Here is a 12,547-nt window from a genome sequence, read left to right on the forward strand (position 1 = left end):
GGTAAGCTGGGACAAAGTGAGAGAGTGGCATGGACATATATACACTACCAAATGTAAAACCAATAGCTAATGAGAAGCAGCCACATAGCACAGGGAGATCAGCTCGGTGCTTTGTGACCACCTAGAGGGGTGGGATAGGGAGGGTAGGAGGGAGGGAGATGCAAGACGGAAGAGATATGGGGATATATGTATATGTATAGCTGATTCACTTTGTTATAAAGCAGAAACTAACACACCACTGTAAAGCAATTATACTCCAATAAAGATGTTAAAAAAACCCACGCATTTCAATTTGCAAATTAATTTTGCAAATAAGCCAGTGTGTTTTCTCTCTCTTCTCCAAGCTCCCAAGACTTTTCCCTGCAAATCTGTGCCCTCATTTTGGAGGTCAGAGCTTAGCACAATATCAGCCCTTCTTGGAGCTTGGTGCCTATGTGTCAGGTGATGGACTGAATGACTTACGATCTAACTAGCCCTTGTCCTGTGGCATCTTTCATCTGAGGAGAGACACTCAGCATACCGACAAGATTAATTTCCATAAGCCTATAGTTTCTTTGTTAATTCATTTTTGTTATAAATAATATCAAAGGTATCAAAAAGTCTATAAAAAGTACACGTACAGTGTAGAGAGAAATAAGAAATACCGTTGTACCCAGCGTCCAGCTTTTTTTTTTTTTTGGCCACACCACGTGGTATGCAGGACCAGGGATCAAACCCACGCCCCCTGCAGTGGAAGTGCCGAGTCTTAACCACTGGACCGCCAGGGAAGTCCCCCAGCATCCAGCTGAAATCCCACAACTTTGCAAGCTGTGAGTGCCTCTTCCCTCCTGGAAATAATCGTAATCACTATTTTGTGTTAGTCAGTCACTTGCTATTTTCTATAGCTTTACTACCTGTGCATGAAAACCTAAACAATACATTGTTTCCTTTTGCCTATTTTTGAAATTTATATAAATGGAAGCATATATTTGTAGTTTTCCCTGACTTCTTTCACTCAACATTTTTTTTTGGAGGTTCTTTCAAATTGACCCATGTAGCTGCAGTTCATTCATTGGGCTGTAATGTTCCCTTGTGAGATAACACCAGAATTTATTCCTGTATTCTACTGTTGTTGGACAGTAGGATGGTTTCCTTTTTTTACTCTTCTGAGCAACAGAGCTGGGGCTACAGTGAGGCAGAGAGACCCTATATTAGTTTCCTTGGCTGCCATAACAAATGACCACACATGGAGTGGCTTGAAACAACCAAAATGTATTCTCTCACAGTTCTGGAGGCCAGGAATCTGTTATCATGATGTCGGCAGGGCCACACTCCCTTTAAAGGAGAGAGCCTTTGCCTCTTCTAGCCTCTGGTGGCTCCAAGTGTTGCTTGGTTTATGGCTTCTGGCAGCATCACTCCAATCTCTGCCATCTTCACTTGACTGTCCCTCTTCCCTCTGTGTCTCTCCTCTCTGTGTCTTTTATAAGGACACTTGTCATTAAGTTTAGGGCCCACCCAGATAATCCAGAATGATCTCATCCTAGATCCTTATCTTCATTACATCTTCAAAGACCTTTTTCCAAATATGGTCACATTCATAGGTTTCAGGCCCCCTTTTGGGGGGCTACCATTCAACCCACTGCAGACACCAAGGGTGTGATATTAGAGGCAACGACCTACACAACCCTTGGGGTGAATGGCACCTTACCTTCTGTGCCGCAGGGGCCTCTCTTCCTCCCTCAGGTCCTGGCTCTACTAAAAAACCCTGCAATGAACCTCTGTGCATGTCACCTGGAACCCTTGGGCAGGAGTTTGTCTAGGGTACATAGCACAGGAGCAGAATTACTGGGTGGTAGAAAGTGTGCATGTTAATCTTTATTAGAAAAGGTCTAGCTTTTTTCAAAGTGGTTGTACCAAGTTATGTTGCCATCAGTGGTGAATGGCAGTTCCCATTGCTTCACATCGTCTCCAAGCCCTGGGCTGAGCGACTTTCTAATTAGTCAATCTGGTAGGTGTGAAGGAGTACGTGTGCTAAGACTAAGTGTGAAAGGGTATCTCATCAAGGTTTTCAGTGTGCATTTCTCTGATGACTAATGAGATTGAGCATCTTTTCACATGTCGATGGGCCGTTTGTGTTTCCTCTTCTGTGAAATGCTTCCTTAAGGCTTTTGCTCATGTTTATAATTTATTTTTGCTTTTTCTTTTTGATTTATGAGGGTACTTTATATATTCTCTATATTAATCCTCTGTTAGTGAAATATGTCCCAAATATCTTTCCCCAGCAAGTTGTCTTTTTGCACTCTTTTAAAAATGTAGTTGAATTTATCAGTTGTTTCCTTTATCATTTAGGCTTTTTCTTCTTGATTACAAAATCCTCCCTATCCTTGAGCATATAAAATATTTCTTTAGTCACCTTATAAAGATTTTACACTTTTTTTTTTTTTTGGTTGCGCTGGGCCTTAGTTGCGGCAGGTGGGCTCCTTAGTTGTGGCATGTGAACTCTTAGTTGTGGCATGCATGTGGGTTCTAGTGCCCTGACCAGGGATCGAACCCGGGCCCCCTGCATTGGGAGCACGGAGTCCTATACACTGCGCCACCAAGGAAGTCCCAAAATTTTACAGTTTTGTATTTCATATTTAAGTCCCAGAATGGATGGGCCTTTTTTTTTTTTTTTTTTTTTGATACATGGTGTGAGACAGGGATGCAATTTCACCTATTTCCATTTAATTCACCAATTGTCTCGACACCATTTCGCAAAGAGTCCAGGCTTTAATCACTATCTGAAATGTCCTCTTGGTCATAAATCAAACTTCCGCATATACATGAATATTGTTCGAGGTCCTCTATTGTGTTCCATTGGTCCATCTTCTGTCCTTGTTCCAATGAACACTGTCTTCATTACTCCAGCTTTAACAGTAAGTCATAGTATCTGGTTGGGTAGCTACCGCCGCCACTGCACCCCATGCTCCTACTAACTCTTTTTCAGAAGTGTCTTAGCTGTCTTGGACAGTTGCTCTACCACATGCATTTTTTTTTTTTTTAATTTATTTTTGGCTGCTTTGGGTCTTCGTTGCTGCACGCGGGCTTTTCTCTAGTCGTGGTGAGCAGGGGCTACTCTTCATTGCAGTGCACAGCCTTCTCATTGCAGTGGCTTCTCTTGTTGCGGAGCACGGGCTCTAGGCGCTTGGGCTTCAGTAGTTGTGGCTCGTGGGCTCTAGAGCGCAGGCTCAGTAGTTGTGGCGCACTGACTTAGTTGCTCTGCGGCATGTGGGATCTTCCTGGACCAGGGCTTGAACCCCGGTCCCCTGCATTGGCAGGCAGAGTCTTAACCACTGTGCCACCAGGGAAGTCCCCACATACATTTTTGAAATAGCTTTTCAAGTCCTTTGAAAATAACTGTTGAGATGCTTTTATAGACATTGCATTAAAGGTATAGATGAGTTTGGCTAGAATTAACAGAATTATGATTTAAAATTTTCTTATCTAAGAACATTGTCTTTCTCTCCATCTCTTTAGATCTTTTTGAATGACATTTAAAGTTTGATCATTTTCCACAAAGGTTTACATATCTTTTCTAGATTTATTCCTACGTACTTTAATTTTTTTGGGTAATCTTTAGAAATGGGTATCTTTTTAAGAAAATTACATTTTCTAACTGATTCTTGCTAGTATATAGTTAAATGCAAATGCTTTTTGTATCCAGCAATCTTGCACACCTCCCTTATGAGTTCAGACACTGTATTTGTATATCATTTGGGGGTTTCTATGTAGCCAATCGTTTATCTGCAAATAATGACAGTTTTATTCTACTCATCCTTTCTGGTTTTTTGTATGTAAATATATACACATGTTTTCTATTGTATTATATGCTATTACATAAATATATATAAATATAATATACACATAATTTGTCAGGACAAAGTCAAATCAACAAATATAAAATATTCTTAAGTTTAAAAATGAATCAAAAAAATGAATCAAATAATGGGCATAAAGATAATTAAGGAAGTTGTAAATAAAATTTTGAAGGCACGTATAAACAATAAAAATGACAGACATTTGCTGCATTATGGCCATCTAAAGGTCTGAAAATAATTTTCAACTACTAAGCTTGATTTTCTCTTCCATATTCAATAATACAAAAATTATGGAACGCTTCACGAATTTGCGTGTCATCCTTGCGCAGGGGCCATGCTAATCTTCTCTGCGTCGTTCCAATTTTAGTATATGTGCTGCTGAAGCGAGCACTACTCATCCTTTCTTGAATGTCTGGAATCTTTAATGAGACATTGTTAGTTCTGCAGGTCCAGTAAGAAAACATTAAGTAACACTTACAAAATTCAAAATGATCATTTGCCCATTTTACATAAATTCACCTCAGTGTTTCAGAGGCCCAAATCCAAATATGCAGCAGCAAATGCAAAAATTAGTTGGAGCAGCATAGCTGAATGCCGGTTTGTGAGGCACATAGGATTCTGAGGAGAATTAGGAAACAGCCCATTGACTTAGGTCCTGAGATTTTAGGGGCAGATTCCTCACTCTGTATGGCAGGTCTCAGCTGCAGTGAGATTGGGGTGATACTTGCTGACCAAATGACTGCCCTGTGACTTCTCCTTTCTTCTAAGATAGTGAGGATAGTCATGGGCTTTGGAATCAAACAGATCACTCTGTGTGGCCCTGAGCAAGTGGCTTAACCTATCTGAACCACAGTTTTCCCATTCGTAAAATGGTGATGATCAGCATTCCTCATAGGGTGTTGGGGAGGATTGAACGGGTTAATAAATGTAAACCATGGAAGGCAGCTGGGATACATGGTAAAGGCACTGTCAGTGTTGGCCACCAAAATGGCTCCCAAGCCACGGACCCTTCAAGCTGGTCAGGTCCTTGAGTCCTGAGACTTCATAATGCTTCAGTGCAGGTAATAGATACTATTAGGATAGCAAGCATGGGCTTTCAGAAATCCTTCTGTCCTGGGGTTTCAAAAAACTGTTCATCAAGAAATGTTCTTTTTTTAAAAGATAAAAAGGCGTTTAAACCTGAACTAAAAAAAACAGCTAAAATAGGTGCTGGTTCCAATGGAGTGAGGTATGAAGGATCTGGAGCCCCATCTCCCCAGCCTCCGTCTGCCCTGCCTCCCATGTCTCCCAGCCTCTGCGGCACCTCCAATGTACCCCTTAGTCCACAGAGCACTGATTCTATTCACCACTTTTGTATCAGTCTGCTCAGGCTGCCATAAACAAATACCACAGGCTTGGTGGCTTAAACAACAGAACTTTATTTTCTCCCAGTTCTGGAGGCTGGAAGTCCAAGATCGAGGTGTCAGCAGGGTTGTTTTCTGTTGAGACCTCTTTTTCTGGCTTGCAGATAGCTGCCTTCTTGCTATGTCCTCACATGGTCTCTTCTCTGTACACAGAGAGAGAGAGCAAGCTCTGATGTCTCTTCTTCTTAGAAGGATACTAATGCTACTGGAGTAGGGCCCCACCCTACTCATTTAACCTTTAGTACCTCCTTATAAGTCCTATCTCCAAATACCTTGGGGGTTTAGGACTTTGATATATGAATTTTGGGGGAACACGATTCAGTCCACATCCCCCTCCTATTTTCCAGATGAAGAAACTGAGGCTCCTCTAAGGTAGATGATTCCTCCCAGCATACTTTGGAAACTAGGCGCTGAGGTTAGACCAGAGACTCTGTGCAGTTCTGGACATGAGCACAGCTGCTCTGGTGACCTGGTGGTCGAGTGAGGTCCGGAGCTTGGCAGGGATCTCCCGGCCTCTGCGCAGAACCCAGCACTCCACCTGGGCCCTCAGATGGGTGGCAAGCTCCAGAAGCACCTGTGGGAAGCGCTGCAGACATGGATATCCACATGGATTTGGGGCATTTTTCCCAAGGGTTGTTTTTTTTTTTTTTTAAATTGGGGTATAGTTGCTTTACAATGTTGTGTTAGTTTCTGCTGTACAACGAAGTGAATCAGCTATACATATGCATATTTCCCCATATCCCCTCCCTCTTGCATCTCCCTCCCACCCCACCTCCCCATCTCACCCATCTAGGCCACCACAGAGCACCGAGCTGAGTCCCAACGGGTTTTGTGAGCTGGAGCAGAAAAGCTGAGTGGACCCCACGTGGTGACTGCAGTCTGTGCACATGGGATTGGGGGACACTCACAGGGACCGGGGGGCACAGAATTTCTGCCATTGTGAGGCAGGGGAGTCTCAATGTAGCAGACCTTTGGGTTGGCTGCCACAGATCACATTTATCAAATTCCTGCCATGTGCCAGCTGTGCTGAATGCTTTATAAAGCTACATCATGGGGCACCCCCCATGACCACCTAGTGAGACAGGAGCTTGAGTAATCGCCCAGCGTGACACAGCTAGGAAGTGGTGGAGCCCAGACAGACACAGGCTGGTTGGCTCTACGGCCTGGGTCCTCCCAATCCCTCCCTTTAAACTTCCACTTTCTCCGAAGCCAGATAACAACCTCTTGGTGATGCCGCTGGGCTGGCCAGGCCTCTTCCCACAGCCTGGTCAGACTTGGATGTTTCTCGTCTCCAGGCTGGAAAATAGGGAAGGGGAATATATGTCGTTCTCCAAGCCCCGTCTAGGAGCCAAACAGATCAACCAGGGTAGGGGTGGGGGCTGGAATGTCCCAGGCTGTCTTTTCCCAAGTTGAGGAGCGGAAGTCATGACAGCTAAGGGGATTTGTGGAAATTCCTCCGTGCATTGTTACCAAGCAAAGGAAGTGTTTCAGAGTTGAGCTCTCAGTTTCTGCCCTAGGGAGCCAGGGCCAGTTTCCGTTTCTGAAGCTTGTTTGTGGGAAACTGAAGGGGCCGTTTGAGGTTCTCCGTATGGGGGGCTCCAAACAGTCCCCCCGTCCTTCCCTCCCAGAGGTGAAGGGGGCAGAGGGTCCAGCGAGCAGACAAAACAGCCCCGGAATCTGTTCCTCTTCTTTTTCCTTCCACTTTAGGGCGGATGGCTCAGAGCCGAGCAAAGGAACAGAAACATTTTTTCCAGGCCTGCTGGTATTTGCTTCTGGCACACTCAGCACAAGCAGATTAGAGAAATAGTTGCATTTTTTGGTCTGTGTTCGCCCTCTGGACAGGACCTGATCACGCTCTGTGTGTCTGTGTGTCTGTGTGTCTGTGTGTCTGTGTGTCCCTCCACGGCCACCAGTCCACTCTTAGAGGGACAGCCAGGCCTGACATCCCTAGCAGGGCTGTCCACACCCTGCCAGCTGGTGGATCAACTCCTAGTCTCTTGGGAAGGTCATAACTGACTCACCAGGAAAGCTATACGTGCATCTGTACGGTTGTCTACATATGGAGATGCCACTTATGGGCATACACGTGTATATACTTAAGTGTGTCCCATGGCTGCCTGCTTCCTCTCCATTGCCGTCCTGGGCTTTCTCTCGCTCCACTCCCTGATGGAGGAGCGCTCCGTGGGAGTTCTCTGCGGACCCGGGAGGAAGGGGAGGCTTGCATGGGCCCCCCTGGAAAGTCTTGCTGGGAGCCAGATAACGAGGGCTGTACCAGGCTGCTCCACCCAGGCCCTGCCAGGAAAACCCTTTCCCAGAAAATCACCTTTGAGGTGTGACAGAAACCTGGTGGGGGAAGGAGGGGTATGTAGGCCCACAAGGTCATTCTCAACCCCTGCACTCTCTCTGGTTGGAAAGTGAGGGTCTATCAGCTTGGCTGAACAAACCGAGAAGGAGTAACCAGCTCGTGAGAGAATTTTTACAAGACGAACTAACTGAGCAGGAGATGCTCACTTGCCTGCCTTTCTTCTTTCCTCCCTTCCCCCTCCCCTCCCCCCCCTCACTTTCCTCCCCTGGCTCTCTCCCTCCTCCCTTTCCTCTTTCCTTCCTCTCTCCTTCTCCCGCCTTCTTTCTTTCTTTTTATTTCACCCTGCAAACAGAGCACCAAACACTCCTGCTCTTCAATCTCTTAGTATAGCCGGCTCACTGTGAGCACTGAGGTTGGAGGATGTGACAGGCCATAGCCTGGGCACCCAAGGATTACAAAGTGTCTTTCCTGTTTAAAACTCCCCGCTGGGTGAGCCTTCGGGATGGCCGGAGGTGAACCTGTCACATCTCCACTTCCAACTCCTTCCTTCTCCAGCACTGAGGGAGAGGGTGTTTGCGGAGCCCCAGCTGCAAACTGAGGATGCGAAAGCCTAAGAGAAATGGAATTGGGGGTCGTATTGTCCAGCAACATATTCTTTTTGGGAGAATTATGATTTCAGAGTTAACAGAGACCTTTTCTTTTTTTTTTTTTTTTTTTTTTAATGGTTTATATCCGTAAGACTTCAGGGAAAGGGATGCTTTCCCAATGTGTAAAAGGTGAATTTTTCGGAGTCAACATTCCTAATGCCCAAATACGCTTTAGGACTATGAAAATTTCATGTACAATGATATGTTGTTAGGAACTAAACCGTACTGAGCAGTGAGTTGTAAGAGGGCATTTTATGTTTTATTTTTATTTCCACCCGCGGTTTATTTTTGCTCTGACATTTTATTATAATTTCTTCCTACAGTAGGTGAAGTGCTTGGGAAGTTAATTTAAACCAGCCTGACTTTCTGTGTGTTTTTTAATATTTGTTTAAGCTTTTATTGAGCTTGTCAGGCAAGTCAGAGTACAAAAATGCAGGCGAAAACTCCGTTTTCCTTCTGCGGTGCCTGCCCATTAATACTAGGTGGTGACAACAAGATTCGCGAACACTTCGAATGGGGGATTATTCTGGGTTTCCAAGGAAATTCGAGCCACCTGTTTCAGAAACCTCTTAGTGCCTTAGTAGGATGATGAAGGCTGTCTCCCCACTCAGCTGTCACTCAGAGTTCCAGCTCCTTGGGCCCCCTCTGACCTGGCCAGGCTCTACGGGGCCAATTTGCATCACTGGTTGGAGGCCTGGGCTTGAGTTGTCCTCCCAGCTTGTGGCTTGGCCTCAGCCTGGGCCAGAGAGCAGCTGCCATCTATCTGCCTCTGGGGAACCTTCCAGATCCACAGCGGGCTGGCTTCCCCTGGGTTTGGGCTGCCCAGTCTGGAGCTGTTTATCATGGACAGCAGAACGACATGGGATCACCTTGAGGAAGTGGGTTGTGAGAGCTGATTGTGTGGCCTACGTGCCGGGGATCCATGCTACCCACAGAATTTGGCCAAGGGAGAAATAGAAAGTCAACATTTTCCAGCAGGCTGGGAAGCAGCTGGGTGTTTCTGGAGCCCAGGACTCTCTTGTAGAACAGTCTTGTGATGGTGGCCAGGTGCACAGCCTGATCTTGGCTAGGCTGGGGGCAGTTTGAGAACCGCTGGTCTGATTCAGCCCCATCATTTGATCAGTGGGAAACAGGCCTGGTCTGGAATCAGGAGGAAGTACCACATGCATCTGCACTCAGTTTGTTTGTGGCAAAACCAGGACAAGGTCTGCCAGGCTAGATTTCTTTTTTTCTTTCTTTCTTTTTTTTTTTTTTTAATATTTATTTATTTAGCTGCGCTGGGTCTTAGTTGCAGCACGTGGGGTCTTTGTTGCAGCATGCGGGATCTTTAGTTGCAGCATGAGAACTCTTAGTTGTAGCATGTGGGATGTAGTTCCCTGACCAGGGATCAAACCTGGGCCCCCTGCATTGGGAGAGCAAAGTCTTAGCCACCGGACCACCAGCAGAGTCCAGGCTAGATATCTTCCTGCTTCTTCTCTGCTGGTCCAGTTAGGACAAGACAGTGATTTCTGAAATTCCGCCAGTTGCCACACTTGATCTGCTCGTCTCTCCTTCAGTTGGGCTTGGTCCTCTGCTCACAAAAGAGCCATCTGCAGACTCCAAGGGGGATCCATTCCCCTTCTCCAAGGGGGCATGTTGATCCTTCAGATGTTGGCTTTTCGGTCAATGTTGTGAATAAGAGAGCTCTTTGGCTTGAAGAAAAGGCCAGGTCCCTCACAAGTTGAGTTCGCTAAGTTTTGGCTTCTGCCCTGTGGCATTCTCTTCTAAAGGAGGGCTCTGCGCCTACCGCCCCTGCTGAGGGGATAACACTTTCTGCTTCATGTGACAAAGCCCCCTGGTCACTGATGTGGATCCAGGGTGGGCTCCTGACTGAGGGGAGAGGACGGTCACAGGCTGGCCAGGAATCTCCAAGAATCATAGACTTGAAAAGATGATCTGGGCCAATCACATTCCTCCCCTGGGAGTTCAGAATTGGGAAACTCAGAGGCTGTGGCCACTCGCAACGGAGATCAAAGCTGAAAAACTGTTAGGGTTTGCACGATATGGAAGGGGTGTCGGTAGCCCTGAGGAGCCATGTGCAAGCTGAGGGAAGGCAAGGGAAGCTGGGGAAGGCAGCAGTGGAAGGAGACCAGGGAAGAAACAGAGAATCAGTAATTCCACGAGAAAGATCCGCAGTTACAATTTTAGTTCCCCCGAGGCCTGATTTCTCTGTGGCTTCTATCCCTGGCATCTAGCACATTCCCTGTTATGTCTTGACCACAAACATCCTTTGCTTGAGCTAACCTGAGTGGGTCTCTCTTCCTTTCAACCCAAGTTGCTAGAACAGGGGTTGGTAACTTTTTCTATAAAGGGCTGATAGCAAATATTTCAGGCTTGCCACATGGTCTCTGTGGAAACCACTCAGTGCTGCCTTCGTAGGGTGAAAGCAGCAAGAGAAAGCCTGTAAATAAATGGGCATAGCTGGCTTCCAATAAAACTTTATTTTCAAACAGGTGACCAGCTTGCTGGCTGAAGTTTGTCTGCACCAGGTGAAAACTTTAGTGTTGCACAGAGCTGGGGTGGAAGGATCAAATTCTTTAGGAAGACTGAAGACTCCTACCCACCCCCCTCCCCATCCCCTTGAGGCCAGGTCTCATTTGACTGTAGATTAAGGGTGGGTGGAATAGGAGCCCCACATTTCCTCTGTACCCTCTTTTCTCACAGTGCTCTGTCACTTCCCCAGGCTGGTCAGCTACCCCCTGAGTCATGGTAGGACCCCCAGACCCCAAAGTTTAAAGAAGTCAGGATTACCCAGTTGGCCAACCAAGCATATGCACAAGGTATCTGCAAAGCAAGGGCACTCCCTAAACTCAGCTTTTATGAACTATGCCAAATTTTACGCAAAGGAAATTTTGCCATTCTAACCTATTATGAGGCTTGTAATTTACTGAAAAAGCAAATAAAATACTTAAATTACATTTTCATAATGATTAACATGGAACAGGGTTAAACAATAGGGAGTGGTGGAGACTGGGGTAAACTGGTCAAAAGAGATACCGCCTGGTCTGAAATCAGTGACAGCCAGTACTCAGCTCTGTTCCCTTTGGGAACGCAATCCATCTGATGTTGTTAGAGTTTCCAATTCCTGGATATCTGAATTTTTAAAAATATAAGACCTCCTTTTTTTTCCTTTTTCTTTTTCTCTCTCTCTTTTTTTTTTTTTTTAACCATTAGCAACTAATTTAAATTTAAGGAAACAATTGTTCTTTTAAAAGAATATCTTCAAATCATACTCAACCCATGGGATTCTCGGGGCCAGTTTGCCCTTTCACCTGAACCCACGTTGGACTGAGCTCCCTTTGGCATATTCACCCCACCCCTTGGAAAAGGAAAGCCCTGCATGTATCTCTGAGCTCTTGAGAAGGAGACTGAATCCAGAAAGACTGGGTAGCTTGCTTATGGTTTACTGAGTCAGGACCAGAGCTGAGCTGAAACCATATAGGCTCCAGGTTTCCACATGAAACCTGCTCTCTGCCTCAAACTGAAGCTGGCCTTACAAGCATTTCTCTGTGCTTGCTCGTGCTTCCACATGTGGGCTGTGTGCGCAGTGGTATCCGCCTGTGTTTGCTGTAGTTGGCAGGAGGGGCTCTGAGAAACTAGAAGAGTCAGATATAGTTAGTAAGTCAGAATATGAACCAGGATCTCATCCTGCAACATGAACAGCTCTCAGCTTGCCCTTCAAGCCTGTGTTGGGAAATGGACCTTTCCCTGGTCCTTGTGTGGAGTTCCCCCAGGGTGCATCATAGGTGGCTTTTTCAAATTAAGGAATATGTTTTCATCCTAAGGGCACAACAGGGAGAAATATGCTGTTTGCAAAACAAGCATTATACATGAGACTTCAGGAAGAAGAGACTAAAAAATAGGGACATATCTTCCAGAGGTGTGGGTGGACACTGTTTTTCTAGAGAATCTTAGGGATGCCCTAGCTCAGGGCAGCTTGGAGGGCAAGAGCTGGATCCTCTGAGGATCCCTTCAAGAGAGTGTCAGCCCGGGATACAGATCAGGGCCAAGTCCATACGGTTTGAATGTAGCTGCTCCTCTGAGAGTATGTCTCTGGCTATATTCCTGAGCCAAATGAAAATGGTTTTTGGATTATTCAGTGTTTTGTTTTAATTCAGGCCTCATCTTCCTTCCATTAGTCCAAGCCAAGCCGTTGTTACCAGTACTGGTTCAGTAATTACAAATTGTCATTCGATTTCTCTATGGCCCGTGGTGGTGGTGGTGCGTGGAGTCAGTTTGTCTGGGTACTAATCCTAACTCTACCATTATTAGTCATGTCACTTTGACAAATTACTTAATCTCCCTATGCCTCTATTT

The 12,547-nt window shown here is 45.7% G+C and overlaps 1 non-coding gene across 1 annotated transcript; it reads right to left on the minus strand.

Moving 5' to 3' along the window:
* Window positions 1-4,120: 4,120 nt before the first annotated feature.
* Window positions 4,121-4,227, minus strand: LOC137760407 (U6 spliceosomal RNA). Its single transcript, XR_011073351.1, has one exon. It is a non-coding gene; the product is annotated as a U6 spliceosomal RNA (small nuclear RNA).
* Between the last annotated feature and the right edge of the window lie 8,320 nt (window positions 4,228-12,547).

The sequence above is a fragment of the Eschrichtius robustus genome, chromosome 2 (assembly GCF_028021215.1).
Source record: "Eschrichtius robustus isolate mEscRob2 chromosome 2, mEscRob2.pri, whole genome shotgun sequence".
In the NCBI taxonomy this organism is placed as follows: domain Eukaryota; kingdom Metazoa; phylum Chordata; class Mammalia; order Artiodactyla; family Eschrichtiidae; genus Eschrichtius; species Eschrichtius robustus.